We start from the raw sequence: 19,459 nt of genomic DNA on the forward strand, positions 1-19,459 counted from the left end.
TACTCCTCAAAAATCATCCAGCCTCTGCTCAAACCCTAATTACAAAGCTGTCCTTACATTTTTAGGTATTTGTTACAGTGTAAGCCCCTTCTTAACACTGAGATATATATATATTAGTTTTTTAAATTGCTACTGGCATATAACAAGGATCTTCTATCCCTGATTTTAGCCTTGTGATACCAGGAGTAAAAACACCAGTCAAGTCCACCCACACCTCTGATCTAAAGTGGTGAGAAATCATAAATTTGTGTCATTTTAAGCTGCTAAATTTGCAGTAGTCTTTATGACAGTGTCTTAGTCTGCTCGGGCTGCCATAGCAAACTATCACAAACAGCATGGCTTAAACAACAAAAATTTATTTTCTCACAGTCTGGAGGCTGGAAAGTTCAAGATCAAGGTTCCAGCAGGGTTTGATTTCTTGTGAGGGCACTCTTCCTGTCTTGCAGACAGCTGTCTTCTCACTGTGCTCACATAACCTCTTTGTGTGTGTGAGGAGAGAGAGCAAGCTCTATGGTGCCTCCTTTTATAAGGACACTAATCCTATTGGATCAGAGCCTTACTCTTATGATCTCATTTAATCTTAATTTCCTAGGAGCCCCATCTCCAAATATAGCCACACTGGGGGGTAAAACATTGAATTGGGGGGGATAAAAACATTCAGTATATAACAGAGAGCAAAAGAATACTAATACAATGCATACAAGATTAAAGTTCATAATGATTTTTTAAAGAGAATTACAATACAATAAATGAAATGAGACATATTCCAACAAATTTCAATAAGATATTATGAACAATTGTGAAAAATGAAACTTACTAAAGTGGATAGACATATAGAGAATCTCCAAAGTCCCATATTTATTAAAAGTAATTATTTCCATTTTTAAAAACTTTCTCACAGTAATTCTAGGTTCAGATGGTTACAGTGTAAAATTATTTCAAATTTTTAAGAAAGAAATTACAGTATTCTACACAAATTATTCCACAAAATAATAAAAAAGAGGGAGCACTTTTTTACTAATATTTATGAGGTCAAAATATCCCAGATACCAAAACGTGCCAAGAAGATTTTTAAAAAAGGAAAAGTGTGTGCCAATCTTTGTCAAGGGCAGAGATGCAAATATATATAACAAAACATTAGAATATTGACTATAAAATATATAAAAATGATAATTATATAAAACCACATAAGGTGTATTCAAGGAATGCCACATAGTTTAGTGCTTTTAAAAAATCAATCAAGTTCGTTCACAAGATTAATAGAAAAAAAAGACAAATATAATGAAAATCTCAATAGATTAAAAAAATGCTTCTAGGAAGATAGAATAGACACACTTTTCCTTAGTTCTTTCAGTAAGTACAAATATACTCCAGACATTATATACAAAACAAGCATAAGGAAACTTTAAAAAATGGAAAGAAAAAGACAGACTGGCTAGGGATCTCAGAACCCAAGGAAATACAGAGTGGCCAGTTCTCTGGATTTCCTTTTAACTCATATACCCAAGATTTGGCTTTTAAGAAGCCTGGATCCCAGAAATGACAATAGATGCAGAAAAAAAGGGAAAGAAGACAGCACTCTGCCCCCATACTGGAGTGGTGTCAGAGGAGTGCTATTAGTCAGGACATTTACCATGGCCCAAAATAACAAGGCTACCCCTTCACCCATGGTGTCAGTAGAAGCCACTTGAGAGCAGTAACCAGGAACTCTTACCTTTCATAGGAAGAAGTATATCCAAGGAGCCTAGTGGATAGCCAGAATACCAACCCCTTCCCAGTGATAACAGGGACATCCTTCCTCTCTTGGGGGTCAATGGAGACCAGGTAAGGAAACTGGACTTCTACTTTCAATAGCTGGCTCTCCTGCTAATCTTCTGTTAGAGCAGTACAGAGAAACCTAGCTAAAACAGAAAGTTAAAATAAAATCCAGAATCTTATACCAGAATATCCAAAATACTCAGGCCTCAATTGAAAATCATACAACGTAACGAGAACCAGGGAAATCTCAACTTAAATGGAAAAAGAATCAAAAGATGTGAACACCAAGATGAAAGACATGTTAGAATTATCTGACAAATATTTTAAAGCAGCCATCAAAAAAATGCATCAACAAGCAATTACGAGCATGTTCAAAACAAATACAAAGTTGAAAATTTGAGGAAAGAAATAGAAGTTATAAAGAAGAACCAAATGGTAATTTTAGAACTGAAACATATAATAACTGAAGAGAAAAAAACATGTCAAACAAGAGTCTTTTATCTGGCAAAGTTGTCCTTCAAAAACGAGGGAAAAATTCAGACATTTTAGATAAACCAAAGCTGAGGGAATTCATTACCACAGGGCCCTACCCTGCAAGAAAAGCTAAAGAGAGTCCTTCAGGTTGAAATAACAGGAGACTAGACATAAAAAGAAATGAAGAAATCCAGTAAAGGTAAATATATAAAAAACTATAAAAGGTAGTATTATTATAATTTGGTTTGTAACTTTACTTTTTATTTTATACGTGATTTAAGAGACTAATGCATAAAAATAACTATTGGTCTATGTTTTGGACACAACATATAAAACTTAATATTGTGTCTTTAATAACTGAAAGGGGGTGGAGATGGAGCTGAATAGGTAGGGGCAGAGTTCTTGTATATTATTAAAGTTAAGCTGCTATAAATTTAGATTAAAGTTTTATAACTTTAGGATGTTAAGTGTTATCCCATAGTAACCAAAAAGAAAATAGCTATAGAATATACATGAAGGAAATGAGAAAGGAATTTAAATGTTTCACTACAAAGAAATCAACTAAACACAAAAGAAGACAATAATGCAGGAAATTAGGGACAAAAAAACTATAAGGCATGTTCAAAACAAATAGCAAATTTACAGAAGTAGGTCCTGCCTCATTGGTAATTACTTTGTATGTAAATGGTGCCAGCCAGGGGAGAGGGAGAATCCCCCTCTGCCCTTTCTCTTAAGGTTCTTATGGCTGGCCAAATAATTAAAAGAAAGGTTAGCAGGAGAAAATAATGCCAAGTTTAATAACATGTATACATGGAAGAAACCAGGGAAACTGAGTTTCTCAACAGAATGACAGAGATTCTCATCTTAAATACTGTCATCAGCTAAAGACAAAGGAGGATGTTGGGGGTGGCGGCTTTGAGATTTCAGAGGGGAAGAAGACAATTCATGTGGAGAGGGAAATGTAAATGTTTGTCAGAAAATTCTTTGCAGGGCCACCTATAGAGAATGCGGCTGGAGAGACAGAAATCACAGTAATCAAGAGTATGTAGATTTAAGTCCTTTCTTTCCATACTAATAAGAATTTTCACAGATAAGGTCATCCCTTCCTCTTCCCACTACACAGAGGGAGATACCTTTACAAATGTAAATATTTGGTGAACAGAACTTTGAAAAGAATGGGCTTAGTGAAGACCCTTCCAGTCTGTCCATAACCAGAGTTCGATTCCTTTAGGCAGTTAATGTGGGAGGTCAAATGTGCATCAGAGAAAATAATTAAGGTAAAGAGACATTTCAGGGTGGCCAAATTCTGATCTCCCACAATGGATTAAACTCTCCAATCAAAAGACAGAGATTCATAGAATGGATAAAAAAACATGATCCAAATCTTTGCTGTCTACAAGAGACTCACTTCAGATCCAAAGATACAAATAGATTAAAAGTGAAATGATGGGAAAAGATATTCCATGCAAATAGTAGTCAAAAGAGAAAGGGTGCCAGGGGGTGGCCGGGGGTGGGGGCTGCTAAACAAGTATCAGACAAAAATGGAGTTTAAATAAAAAAAGATTGTAGGAGTAGGGTCAATCAAGATGGTGACATAAAAGTTTCCTGAACTCCCCTCCTCCCATGGACACTGTACATGTGCAGCTACACATGGGACAATTACCTATAAAATAAATTCTAAAATGAGCTGAGTGACTATAACACATTAGACAAATGAGAAAATACTGACTTCAAAACGAGTAGGAAAGGTTGAGGCACACTCAACACAGGCACTTAAATCTCACCACTGGCACAGTGCCATACAATTCAGAGGGAACTCCCAATTTCCAGATTCTCCCTGAGGAGCAAAGAGTTTGGACCACACGTTTAGCATCCCAAGTTTTTAAGGCTCCCACCTGAAGGATAGACCCCCCAAATACCCAGCTCTGAAAGCCACTGAGGCTTTTATTCAGGAGACTCACAAGACTATAGTAAACAAAGGAGCAGTTGTTGATGGATGACAATCACTCACCATGGCTATCTCCCCAGGGATCACTGAAGAGGGAACAGGTAGAAACTCCCATTTCCCAGTCTTTCCCTGAAAGGGGTCTATTTGCATACTTTGAAAGCTGCTGCCTGAAAGTCTGACTTCTAACGTAGCAAAATCTAGGTGCTAGCTGCAGTCTTCCCTGTGAACCAGGGAAACTGGAAGATACCTACCCTGCCATCTTCCTGTAGCCCACTCCAAGTCACCAGTATCCCCCTGAAAGGAGCTTGCACACTTGTCTGCACCCCCCACTTTTGCACTGCTGCCTGATGGATGGTCCCTGGATTGCCTGGCTCTGATAGCCAACAGGGCTTCCATTCACATGTCGCACAGGATTCTAGCAAACAAAGAAGGAGTTCTTAACCAGCTATTCCTCCAGGGCTCAGCACAAAGGGAGCAGGCAAAAACGACCATCTCCCAGTCTTTTCCTGAAAGGAGTCCATTGGCATACTCTAAAAGTGGCTGCCTAAGGGTCAGTCTTCTAATTTAGCACCCATCTAGAGGCTCACTTTGATTCTCCCCAGGGACTGGGGAAACTAAGAAATACCTCCCTCGCCTTGTCCCTCTAGCCCACTCCAAATGACCAGTATTGCCCTGGAAGGAGCTTGTACTCACATCTATGCCCTAGCTTTTGTGGCTGCTGCCCAAGGGATGGGTCTCCACATTACTTGGCTCTGATAGCCAATAGAGCTTCCATTTATGAGTCCCACAAGACTGTAGTAAAGAAGCAATTCTTAAACAGTGTGAGCACTTGCCACACCTATCCTCCCGAGGCTCATCACAGAGGGAGAAGACAAAAATACCCACGTCCCAGTCTTTCCCTGAAAGATGTCTATCTGCATATTTTATATACTGTTGCATGAGGGTCAGGCTTCTAATTTAGCATGCGTCTAGGGGCTAGCTGTGCTCCTCCTCAGAGATGAAAAAAGCTGGTGGACACTGTTCCTGCCTTTTTTCTCTACACCTCCCCAGTTGCCAGTATATCCCTGGAAGGAACTTGTACACATATCTGGTGCCCCCATGTTTGTGACTGCTGCCTGAGGGACTGGTCCCCAGATCACCTGGCTCTGATAACCAATGGGGCTTGCATTCATGAATCCCATAGGACTACAGCAAAAAAGAAACGTTTCTTAATAGGTGCAGGAACACCTCCTCTGGTGGCTATAATTCAGGGCCCAGCACAGAAGGAGCAGGCAAAAATGCCCATTTCCCACTTTCTCCCTGGAAAGGGCTTAACTACATACTTTCCCAGCTGCTGCCTGACAATCCAGTTTCCAATCAGCTTGCATCCAGGTGCTGAATATGATCCCCCCTTTTGGGACCCTACTGAGTCTTGGCACACCTTCAACTACTGAGAGCCACTAAGAACAAAGATGGTGGCTTAGACAATCAAAAAGGTTTGAGAGACAAGCAGGAGCTTGGGTGGGCTGGTTGATGAAGTTCATCTCCTACACGAGACCACTCAGTGAAGACTGGGAGATGTGACTGTTTATCTAATGTGCAGAAACAAACACAAAGAGTAAAAACAAATAAAGAAATAGAGAAATATTTCTCAAATAAAAGAACAAGATAAAACTCCAGAAACAGACCTTAATGAAACTGAGGTAATTGATTTACCTGATAGAGAGTTTAAAATAACAGTCATAAAGATGCTCAAAAGGATCAGGAGAACAATGCATAAACAGAGTAAGAATTTCAATAAAGAGATGAAAAATATTAAAAAAATATCAAACAGAAATCATAGAACTGAAGAACATAATAACTCAACTGAGAAAATCAGTGGAGAGGTTAAACAGCAGGCTAGATCAAGTGGAGGAAATGATCATGGAAATTGAAAATGGAGCAGTGGAATTCATCCAAACAGAGGAGCAAATGAGAAAAAAGAATGAAGCAAATGAGCAAATGAGAAAAAAGAGTGAAGATAGCTTAAGGGACTATAGAACTCATCAAAGGAGCCAATATATGCACTATAGGGGTCCCAGAAGAAGAAGAAGAGCGAGAGAAAGGGGCAGAAAGCTTAATCATAGAAATAATGGCTGAAAACTTCCCTAACCTGGGGTAAGAAACAGACATCCAGATCCAGAAAGAACTGGAAAATTCCGACATGTGGATATTAAACAATATGCTCCTGAACAACTAATATGTCAAAGAGGAAAGCAAAAAAGAAATTAAAAAATATCTTGAGACAAATGAAAGTGAAACACAATATAACCAAACTTATGAGATGCAGCAAGAGCAGTTATAAGGGGGAAGTTCATAGTGATAAATACCTACATTAAGAAAAAATAAAGAGCTCAAATTAACAACCTAATTTTACATATCAAGGAATTGGAAAAAGAAGAACAAACTAAACCCAAAGTTAGTAGAAGGAAAGAAATAACAAAGATCAGAGCACAAATAAATTAAATAGAGACTAAAAAGACAGTAGAAGAGATCAATAAAACTAACAGCTAGCTTTTGAAAAGATAAAATAGACAACCTGTTAGCTAGATTTACCAAGAAAAAAAGAGGACTCAAATAAATAAAATTATAAATGAAAGAGGAGACATTACAACTGATACCACATGAATACAAAGGATTGTGAGAGACTACTATGAACAATTGTATGCCAACAAATTGCACAATCTAGAAGGAATGGATAAATTCCTAGAAACATAAAACCTATCAAGACTGAATTATGAAGTAATAGAAAATTTGAACAGAACAATTAAAAGTAAGGAAATTTAATCATTAATCCAAAACCTTCCAACAAAGAAAATTCCAGGGCCCAATGTCTTCACTGGTAAATTTTAACAAACATTTAAGAATTAATACCAATTCTTCTCAAACTCTTCCAAAAAATAGAAGATAAGGGAAGACATCCAAACTTAATTTATGAGGCCAACATTACCCAGATACTAAAGTCAGACAAGGACACTACAACAAAAAATTACAGGCCAATGTCCCTGATGAGCATAGATGCAAAAATCCTCAACAAAATATTAGCAAACCGAATTAAACAGTGCATGCAAAGTTTCATACACTATAACTAAGTGGCATATGTTGCAGGGATGCAAGGATGCTTCAACATCTGTAAATCAATCCATAGGATATCCTACACTAAGAAACTGAAAATTAAAAATCATGTGATGTTCTCAATAGATGCAGAAAAAGCATTTGACAAAATTCAATATCCTTTCATAATAAAAACTCTCAACAAACAGTATAGAGGGAACGTATCTCAATATAATAAAGGCCATACATGACAAGCCCACAGCTTTTCCTCTAAGATCAGGAACTATACAAGGATGCCTAGTCTCATAACTTCTATTCAACATAGTACTGAACATCCTAGCCTGAGCAATCAGGTAAGAAAAAGAAATAAAGGGCATCCAAATTGGAAAGGAAGAAGTAAAATCGTATCTGTTTGCAAATGAAACAATCTTATATATAGAAAACCCTAGAATCCACCAAAAAATGTTAGAAATAATAAGCAAATTCAGTAAAGTTGCAGGATACAAAATCAATATACAAAAATCAGTTGCATTTCTATACACTAACAATGAACTATCAGAAAGAGAAATTAAGAGAACAATTCCATTTACAATAGCATCAAAAATAATAAAATACTTGGGAGTAAATTTAACCAAGGAAGTGAAAGACCTGCACAATGAAAACTATAAGACATTGATGAAAATAATGAAGGAAGACCCAAATAAATGGAAATATATCACCTGTTCATGGATTGGAAGAATTGATGTTAAAACATCCATACTACCTAAAGTGATCTACAGATTCAATGCAATCCCTATCAAAATTCCAAAGGATTCCTACAGAAGCAGGAAAAGCAATCATAAAATTTGTATGAAACCACAAAAGACCCCAAATAGCCAAAAAAATCTTGAAAAAGAAGAACAAAGAAGGAGGCATCACACTTTCTGATTTCAAACTATACTACAAAGCAATATTAATCAAGACAGTATGGTATTGGCATAAAAACAAACACAGAGGTCAATGGAATGGAATAGAGAGCCCAGAAATAAACCCATATATATATATGCGGTCAATTAATTTTCAGCAAAAGAGCCAAAAATATACAATGGGGAAAAGATAGACTCTTCAATAAATGGTGTTGGGAAACTGGATTGACACATGTGAAAGAATGAAACTGGTTCCCTATCTTACACCATACACAAAAACTAACTCAAAATTAGTTAAAGATGCAAATGTTAAGACCTGAAACTGCTTTATGATTCCTTGACAACAGTCTTGACAATGATTTTTTTGTATTTGACACCAAAAGCAGAGGCATTAAAGGTAAAAATAAACAAATGAGACTTCATCAAAAAAAAAGTTTCTGCTCGGCAAAGGAAACCATCAACAAAATGAAAAAGGAACCTATGGAATAGCACAAAATATTTGTAAACCACATATCTGATAACAAGTTAATATCCAAAATATGTGAAGAGCTCATGCAACTCAACAGTAAAAAATCCCTCATATAACCCAACTTAAAAATGGGCAATGGAACTGAATAGACATTTTTCCAGTAAAGACACACAAATGGCCAACAGGTACATGAAAAGGTACTCAACATCACTAATCATCAGGGGAATGAAAAATCAAAACCACAATGAGATATCATCTCACACCTGTTAGAATGGCTATTATGAAAAGGACAAGTAATAACAAGTGTTGGCAAAAATGTGGAGAAAATAGAACCCTTGTTCCGTGTTGGTAGGAATGTTTTTGGAATGTTATTCAGCCTTAAAAAAGAAGAAAATCTTGTCATTCGTGACAACATGGATGAAACCGGAGAGCATAATGCTAAAATAAAGATAAATACCTGCATGGTACCAGTTATATGTGGAATCTGAAAAAAAAGAAAAAAAAAAAGCTGAACTCATAGAAACACAGAGCAGAAAAGTACTTCCTAGGGTACCAGGGGCTGCCAGCTGGGGAAAGTAGGGAAGTGTTGGTATCAGGGTATAAATTTTCTAAGATGAATAAGGTCCAAATAAGGTTCAAGGATCTAACGTAAAACTTGGTGACTATAGTTAATAACACTGTAATGTATAATTGAAATTTTCTAAGAGAGTAGAACTTAAATGTATTCACCATAAAAAGGTAGATATGGGGGGTGATGGATGTGTTAACTGTCTCAATTGGGGGAATTCTTACACAATTTGTACATGTATTAAATCATGTTGTACACTTTAAATATATTACAATTTTATTTTTCAATTATACCTCAATAAAGCTGAAAAAATGTTACAGGAGGCAAAGAAGGACATTATATATTGGTAAATGCTTCAATACAGCAAGGAGATATGACAATTATAAACATTTGGGTACATCATAATAAACAATAAAAATATATGAAGCAAAAATTGAAAGAATTGAAGATAGAAATAGAAAATTCTACAATAATAGTTAGGGACATCAATACCCACTCTCAATAATGAATGGAATAACCAGACAGAAGATAAGTAAAAAAATATCAGACATGAACAACACAATAAACCAACTAGATTTGAGAGACATATACAGACCAATCTACCAAACAACAGCAGAATACCTATTTTTCTCAAGTGTACAGGGGACATTCTTCAGAATAGACCATATGTTGGGAAAAAATTGTCTCAATCAATTCTAAAAAATAGATATTCTACAAAAAATGTTTTCTTTGATCAAAACAGGATGAAGTTGGAGATCAATAACGAAAGGCGGAAAATTCACAAATTTGTTGAAATAAACAATACTCTTTTAAACAATCAATAGGTCAAAGATGAAAACAGGGGAAATTAGAAAATACATACATCCAAATGAAAATGAAAGCACAACATACCAAAACTTGTAGGTTGCAAAGAAAACAGTCCTAAGGAGGAAACATATAGGTATTAACCTATATTAACAAAGAAGAAAGCTCTCAATACAATAGCCTAACTTTACAATTTAATAAAGCAGAGAAAGAAGAATAAAATAAACCCAAATCTAAAACAGAAAGGAAATAATATATATTAGAGCTGAGAGAAATATAATAGACAATAAAAAAATAGAGAAATTCCACAAAATTAAAAGTTGATTCTTCTAAAAGATTAATAAAATAGACAAAACTTTATCTATATTGACAAGAAAAAGAGAGAGAAGACTCAAATTACTAAAGTCAGAAATGAAAGTGGGGACATTAGTAACATACCTACAGAAATAAAAAGGATTATAAGAGTACTGTGAACAATTATATGCCAACTAATTGGATAACCTACATGAAGTGGAAAAACTCCTAGAAATACAAAACTTGCCAATACGGAATCACAAAAAGACGGAATATCTGAATAGACTCAACTAGTAAGAAGATTGAATTGTTAATCAACAAACCTCCTGACGAAGAAAAATCCTGGACCTGATGGCTTCACTGTTAAATTCTACTAAACATTTAATGAAGAATTAACACCAATCATTCTCAAACTCTTCCAAAAATTTGGAGAGAAGACTTCTTAACTCATTCCCTGAAGTCAGCATCATCCTAATACCAAAACCAGACAAAGACACTACAAGAAAACTATTGACCAATATCCCTCATGAATATTGATTCAAAAATTTTCAACAAAATACCAGCAAACAAAATTCAACAGCACCTTAAAGAGATTATACACCATGACCAAGTGGGATTTATAATGATTATTCAAGGTTGGTTCAACATTCGAAAGAAAATTGATCAAAGGACTACGCCACATTTACAAAATGATGAAAAAACCTACATGATCATCTCAACTGATGCAGAAAAAGAATTTGACAAAATTCAACACCCTTTCATGATAAAATACTCAACAACTATGAGTAGAAGATTCCAAACTCAACATAATGAAATATATATATGAGAAACCCACAGCTACCATCATATGCAATGGTGAAAGACTAAAAGATTTTCCTCTAAAATTAGGAACAAAACATGAAGCCCACTTTCATTACTTCCATTCAACATAGCACTGGAATTTCTACCCAGGGCAATTAGGCAATGAAAAAAATAAAAAGTATTCAAATTGGAAAGGAAGAAGTAAAATAATCTCTGTTTGCAGATAATATGATATTCTATGTAGAAAACTCTAAAGATTCCACAAAAACACTGTTATAATAAAAAAATTCAACAGACAAGCAGAATCCAAAATAAACATGTAAAAATCAGTTGTGTATCTATACACTAACAATGAACAATAAGAAAAAGATGCTAAGAAAAACAATTCCTTTTACAATAGTATCAAAGAGAATAAAATACTTGGGAATAAACGTAACCAAGTAGGTGAAAGACTTGGACAATGAAAACTACAAAATCTTGCTAAAAAAATTAAAGAGGACATGAATAAATGAAAAGAGAGCCTGTACTCATGGATTGGGAGACTTAACATTTAAGATTTCAAAGTGATCTATATATTCAGTGCAATCACTTTCAAAATGCCAATCATGTTTTTTGAAGAAGTAGATAAACCCATGTAAAAATTCATATGAAATCTCAAAGGACCCTGAAGAGCAAAAACAATCTTGACTAAGAACAAAGTTGAATTCTCTCACATCCTAATTTCAAAAATCAATGCAAAGCTACAGTAATCAAAACAGTGTGGAACTGGCATAAAAGCAGACATATAGACTAATAGAATAGAATAGAGAGCCCAGAAGTAAATTCTCCTTTATGTTGTCAAATGACTTTTGATATGGATGCCTAAACCATTCAATGGGGAATTGTCTTTTCAACAAATGGTGCTGGGAAAACTAGATATCTACATGCAAAAGAATGAAGTAGAACCCTTACCTAGCACCATATACAAAAATTAACTCAAAATGGGTCAAACATCTAAATGTTAAGTGCTAAAACTATAAAATTCTTAGAGGAAACCATTGAAGAAAAGCTTCATGACATTACACGTGGCAATAATTTCTTGGATATAACACCAAAAGTATTGGCAACAACAACAAAAAAATAGAAAAATTGGACTTCATCAAAATGAAAAAAATTTGTGCATCAAAGGACACTATCAACAGAATAAAAAGGCAACCCACAGAATGAACGAAAATATATGCAAATCACATATCTGATAAAGGATGAACATCCAGAATATAGAGAACTCATAAAACTCAACAACAAAAACAAAAAAACAGTGAACCAGATTCAAACAAGGCCAGAGGATTTGAATAGACATTTCTCCAAAGAAGATATACAAATGCCCAATAAGCACATGCAAAGATGTTCAGCATCACTAAGCATTGGGGAAATGCAAATCAAAACCACAATAAGATAGCACCTCACACTCATTAGGATGGCTATTATCAAAAAAGTAGAAAAGAAACGTTGTAGAGGATGTGGAGAATTTGGAACCCTTAGTATGATTGGTGAAAAGGTAATGTGGTGTAGCTACTATGGAAAATAGTATGGCAGTTACTCAATAAAATGAAACAGAATTACCATATAATCCAGCAATGCAACTTCTTGGTATGTACCCAAAAGAACTGAAAGCAGGGTCTTGAAGATATATTTTCACATCCATATTCATAGCAGAATTATTCACAATAGACCAAACATGGAAGCAACCCAAATGGATGAACAATGTCTTATATACATCCAATGCAATATTATTCAGCCTTAAAAAGAGGGAAGTTTTGACATGTGCTGCAACATGGATGAACCTTGAAGACATTATGATAAGTGAAATAAGCAGGTTGCAAAAAGACAATTACTGTATGATTCCATTTATATGAGGTACTTGGAGTAGTGAAATTTATAGAGACAAAAAGTAGAATGGTGGTTACCAGGGGCTGGGGTGAGGGAGGAATGGGAGTTGTTATTTAATGGGTACAGAATTTCAGTTCTGCAAGATGAAAAAAGTCTGGAGTTTATTTTTACTTTATAAATTTTTATTTATTTTCATTTTTAAATAACAATTGTATATATTTAAGGAGTACAACATAGCATTTTGATATGTATATACGTAGTGAAATGATTATTACAGCCAAGCTAATTAAGGTATCCATTACCTCACATAGTTCCTTTTTTTGTGTGATGAGACCACCTAAAATCTATTCTCTTAATAAATCTCCAATACAATTACAGTATTATTAACTATAGTCATTATGCTGTATATTAGATTTCTAAATTCATTCATCCTATATAACTGCAACTTTGTACTCTCTCACCAACATCTCCTCATTTCTACCACTTTCCCACCCCTGGTAACCACCATTCTACACTCTGTTTCTATGTATTTGACTTTTTTTATTGTATAAGTTTCTGGTGCACAGCTATATAATTTGACATCTATACTAAAAAGTAATCACCACCACAAATCTAGTTACCATCTATCACCATACAGTTGGCCCTCTTCATCCATTTTGCTCACCCTCAACCCCTTCCCCTCTAGTAACCAGTAATCTGTTCTCTGTATCTACGAGTTTGTTTTTGTTTTATTGTTTGTTCATTTGTTTTGTTTTTTTAGATTTCATATATGAGTGAAATCATATGGTATTTGAATTTCTCTGTCTGACTTATTTTGCTTAGCATAACACCCTCAAGTTCCATTGATGTTGTCACAAATGGCAAGATTTCATTCTTTTTTATGGCTGAGTAGCACTCCATTGTATATATACCACATCTTCTTTATCTATTCATCTACTGATGGACACTTAGGTTATTTACACATCTTAGCTATTGTAAGTAATGCTGCAATGAACATAAGTATGCATATTTCTTTTTGAATTGTTTTTGTGTTCTTTGGATATATACCCAGAAGTGGAATTGCTGGATTGTATGGTAGTTCTATTTTTAATTTTTTGAGGAACCTCCATACTGTTTTACATAGTGGCTGCACCAATTTAAATTCCTACCAGCAGTGTACAAGGATTCCCTTTTCTCCACATCCTTGTACAGCATTTGTTATCTCTTATCTTTTTGATAATATTCATTCTGACAGGAGTGAGGTGATATCTCATTGTGGTTTTGATTTGCATTTCCCTGATGATTAGTGATGTTGAGCATCTTTTCATGTCTGTTGGCCATCTATATGTCTTTGGAAAAATGTCTAGTTGGGTCTTCTGCCCATTTTTTAGTTGGATTGTTTGTTTTCGTGATATTGAGTTGTATGAGTTCTTTACATATTTTGGATATTAACCCCTTATCAGATATATCACTTGCAAATATCTTCTCCCATTCCATAGATTGCCTTTTTGTTTTGTTGATGGTTTCCTTTACTGTGAAAAAGCTTTTTAGTTTGATATAGTCTCATTTGTTTATTTTTGTTTTTGTTGTCTTAGCCTGAGGAGACAGATCCAAAAAAATCACTAAGACGACGTCATAGAGTTGACTGCTTATGTTTTCTTCTAGAAGTTTTATGGTTTCCAGTCTTGTATTCAAGAGTTTAATCCATTTTGAGTTTATTTTTGTATATGGTGTAAGATACTGGTCCAGTTTCATTATTTTGCATGTAGCTGTCCAGTATCCCCAGCATCATTTATTGAAGAGACTGTCTTTTCCCCATTGTATATTCTTGCCTCCTTTGTCACAAATTAATTAACCATATAAGTATGGGTTTATTTCTGGGCTCTCTATTCTGTTCCATTTATCTATGTGTCTGGTTTTGTGCCAGTACCATGCTGTTTTGATCACTACAGCTTTGTAGTAAAATCAGGAACTATGATTTCTCCAACTTCGTTCTTTCTTAAGATTATTTTGGCTATTCTGCCTCTTTTGTAGTTCTATACAAATTTTAGGATTATTTGTTCTAGTTTTATAAAAAATGCAATTGGTATTTTGATAGGGATTGCATTGAATCTGTAGATTGCTTTAGGTAGTATGCACATTTTAACAATATTAATTCTTCCAATCCATGACCACATTATGTCTTTCCATTTGTTTGTGTCACCTTCAATTTCTTTCAACAATGTCTTATAGTTTTTACAGTATAGATCTTTCACCTCTTTGGTTCAATTTATTCCTGGGTATTTTATTCTTTTCGATGCAATTATAAATGGGATTGTTTTCTTAATTTCTCTTTCTGATAGCTCTTTTTAGTGCATAGAAAAGCAACAGATTTCTATATATTAATTTTTTATCCGGCAACTTTACTGAATTTATTTATTAGTTCTAATAGTTTTTTGGTGAATTCTTTAGGGTTTTCTGTATATAGTATCATGTCATCTGCAAATAGTGACAGTTATACTTCTTTTCCAATTTTGAGGCCTTTTATTTCTTTTTCTTGTCTAAATTGCTCTGGCTAGGACTTCCAATAGTATGTTGAATAAAAGTGATGAGAGTAGGTAGTCTTGTCTTGTTTCTGATCTTAGAGGAAAAGCTTTCAGATTTTTACCACTGAGTATGATGTTAGCTGGGGGTTTGTCATATATGGTCTTTATTATGTTGAGGTACATTCCCTATATGTCCACTCTGTTGAGAATTTTTATTATGAAGAGATGTAGAATTTTGTCAAATGCTTTTTCTGCATCTATTTAGATGATCATAGGATTTGTATTACTTATTTTGTTAATAAGATGTATCATGTTGATTGATTTGCAGATATTGAACCACCCTTGTATCCCTGGAATAAATCCCACTTGATTCTGGTGTATGATCCCTTTAGTGTATTGTTAGACTTAGTTTGCTAATATTTTATTGAGGATTTTTGCTTCTATGTTCATCAAGAATATTGGCCTTTAATTTGTTGTGTGGTGTCCTTGTCTGGTTTTGGTATCATGGTAATGCTGGCTTGGTAAAATGTGTTTGGAAGCTTTCCCTCCTCTTCAATTTTTTGGAAGAACTTGAGAAGAATAGGTATTAAATCTTCTTTGAATGTTTTGTAGTATTCACCTGTGAAACCATCTGGTCCTTGACTTTTGTTTGTTGTGAGGTTTTTGATTACTGTTTCAATATCCTTACAATTATTTGGTCTTCAGATTTTCTATATCTTCATGATTCAGTCTTGGAAGATTGTATGTTTCTAAAAATTTATTCATTTCTTCTATGTTGTCCAATTTTGTTGGTGTATAATTGTTTATAGCAGTCTCTTATGATACTTTGTATTTCTGTGGTATCAATTGGAACTTCTCTTTCATTTCTGATTTTACTTATTTGAGCCCTCTCTCTTCTCTTCTTGGTTAGCTAAAGGTCCATCAATTTTACCTTTTCAAAGAACCATCACTCAGTTTTATTGATCTTTTCTATTGTCCTTGTAGTCTTTATTTCATTTTACAGTCATGCATCACTTAATGACTGGGATATGTTCTGAGAAATGTGCCATTAGGCAATTTTATCATTATGTGAACATCATAGAGTACACTGAAAGGAAACAAAATTTGCTGTCCCTAAATGTGTCTCTTTATCGTGACGATTATTTTAGGCTGATTATTTTTAAGAAACAAAAGACTCAGAAAGTTTTCCTTGTTACCTCCCCCTTAACAACCTACAAGAATTCAGATTAAAAAAAACTTGTCTAAAGAAGCAAGCTATCACTATAGCATAACATGAACTAGATGGTAGACAGGGGGAAACCTAGAAAAGCCTTTTGTTGGGCTCCTCTCTGTGCTCTCCTGTGTATGCCTAAACACTTGTTTTCCAAACATTTGCTCCTTTTCACCTACCTGTGAATTGCCTTCCTTCCCTTTGAAGTCCCTGACTCTCCCCACACCTAACACCATCTTTTGTCTTTAGCTAAGGATCTTATTTAGGATGAGGGCTTCAGCCATCTTGGTGAGTTACTCAGTTTTCCTGGGTTTCTCCCATGTATACATGTTATTAAACTTTTGTTAGTTTTTCTTCTGTTAATCTGTCTCATGTCAATTTAATTTAGACCAGCCAGAAGAACCTAGAAGGGCAGAGGAAAATTTCTTCCTCCTCTACATTACTTACACAAACCTAAATGGTATTGTCTACCACACACCTAGGCTATATGGTACTAATCTTATAGGACCACCATCGTATATGCAGTCTGTTGACCAAAATGTCATTATGCAGCACATGGCTGTATTTCCAGTCCCACCTTTATTATTTCCTTCCTTCTGCTAATTTTGGGTTTTGTTTGCTCTTTTTATAGTTCCTTTAGGTGTAAAGTTAGATTGTTTATTTGAGATTGTTCTTTTTTCTTGAGGTAAGCCTGGATTCCTATGAATTTCCCTCTTAGAACCACTTTTGCTGCATTCCACAGATTTTAATAATTTTATTTATTTATTTATTTTTTCCTCAAAGCCCCAGTAGATAGTTTTATGTCATAGCTGCACATCCTTCTAGTTGCTGTATGTGGGACGCGGCCTCAGTGTGGCCGGAGATGCGGTGCGTCGGTGCGCGCCCGGGATCCGAACCCCAGGCTGCCAGCAGCGGAGCGCGCACATCCAACCGCTAAGCCACAGGGCCTGCCCCATTCCACAGATTTTAATATTGAGATAACATTGGTTTATAACATTATATAGATTTCAGGTGTACATCATTATATTTTTACTTCTGTATACACCACATCGTGTTCATCACTAAAAGTCTAGCTTCCATCCATCACCATACAAATGTCTTCCTTTACCCTTTTTGCTCTCCCTCCACCTCCTTCTCCTTTGGTAACCACCAATCTGTTCCACAGATTTGGGTGTGTTCTATTTTGATTTTGATTTGTCTGTAGGTATTTCTTGGTTTCTTCTTTGATTTCTTTGATGACCCATTGGTTGTTCAGTAGTGTGTTGTTTAACTTTCACATTTTTGTGGTTTTCCATTTTCTTCTTCTAATTGATTTCTGGTTTCATACCATTGCGGTTGGAAATGATGCTTGAAATGACTTCAGTCTTGAATTTATTGAGACTTGTTTTGTGGTCTATCATGTGATCTATCCTGGAGAATGTTCCATGTGCACTTGAGAATAATGTCTATTTTGTTGTTTTTGGATGGAATGTTCTGTATACGTCTATTAAGTCCATCTGGTTTAATGTATCATTTAAGGCTAATGTTTTCTTATTGATTTTTTGTCTGGATGATCTATCCATTGATGTAAGTGGAGTGTTAAAGTCCCCTACTATTATTTTATTGCTGTCAATTTTTCCCTTTAGGTCTGTTAATATTTGCTTTATATATTTTGATGTTCCTATGTTGGGTGCATGCATACTTATAAATGTTATATCTTCTTGCTGGATTGACCTCTTTGTCATTATGTAAGCCCTTCTTTGTCTTTTATTACAGTCTTTGTTTTAAAGTCTATTTTGTCTAGACCAACTTTCTTTTTATTTCCATTTGCATGAAATATCTTTCTTCATTCCTTCACTTTCAATCTGCAGGTGTCTTTAGTTTTGAAGTGCCATGACAGTGGTGCAAAAATGGGCAGGTCTTGCCCTTGCCCCTGTGGTTGCTGCAGTATGTTGGTGGACAAGGCTAACCATTGTATTGGCTGGGGGATGCCCACACTGTTGTGGCCCATTGGCAGGTGGGACTGGCCCCTAGACCAGCTATGAGATGCATCCTAGTTTGCTGCAGTGCTTTGGTGGGTGGGGTTATAACTCTACCCAGCTCAGCTTACAGGGGTGGGCAGAGCTCTCAACAAGGTGCACTCACTGGTGCTAGCAGGTTGGAGGGAGAATTCCAAAATGGCTCCCACCAGCACCAGCATTAGCAAGGTAGAGTGTGATCTCAAAAATGGGTCCCACCAGTGTCTCAGTCCCCCAGGAAAGTCCCAACTTGGTCTTGCTTCTCCAGCAGATGCTTTAAGATTGATAAATGGATCTCCTTTACCTACAGTATTTGTGCTTTTCAAACTGGTGTTTTTGCACTGGCTTCTGGGTCTTGAGTCTGTGAACAAGCTCTTTAAAGGCAGATTTTTCATTCTCTACTGTTTTATAGTTTTCCTGGACATAATCTCCTTTCATTTTTAAAGCCAGGCATTTTGGGGACTTGTCTCCCCTGTGCAGGATCTAAGGGTTGGGTTGCCTGATGTCAAGCTTGAATTCCTCATCCTTCAGGGAAAAGTCCTGTCTTTGAGATCCCTCCTGATTATCGATTGCTGTGACTGGGGTGTAGTTTGTTTTCCTTGGTGAGACCACTTCTCTGCCCCTCCTGCCTGTCTTGATGTTGTCCTTATATCTTTTGTTGTGGAGGCTCTGTTCACGCAGATTTCAGGTCCCTTTCAGAGGGAATTATTCTATATGTAGTTCTAGATTTGTTGTGTCCATGGAAGGAGGTGAGTTCAGGATCTTCCTACACCATCATCTGGAGCC

At 35.6% G+C, this 19,459-nt stretch overlaps 1 long non-coding RNA gene across 1 annotated transcript in view; it reads left to right on the plus strand.

The window, feature by feature from the left end:
- Nucleotides 1-1,726: 1,726 nt before the first annotated feature.
- Nucleotides 1,727-19,459, plus strand: part of LOC131401213 (uncharacterized) — a 47,499-nt gene continuing 29,766 nt past the window's right edge. Inside the window, exon 1 of the long non-coding RNA XR_009217601.1 lies at nucleotides 1,727-1,824. This is a non-coding gene — a long non-coding RNA (uncharacterized LOC131401213). The remainder of the gene's footprint in view (nucleotides 1,825-19,459) is intronic.

This window comes from Diceros bicornis, chromosome X, assembly GCF_020826845.1.
Source record: "Diceros bicornis minor isolate mBicDic1 chromosome X, mDicBic1.mat.cur, whole genome shotgun sequence".
In the NCBI taxonomy this organism is placed as follows: Eukaryota; Metazoa; Chordata; class Mammalia; order Perissodactyla; family Rhinocerotidae; genus Diceros; species Diceros bicornis.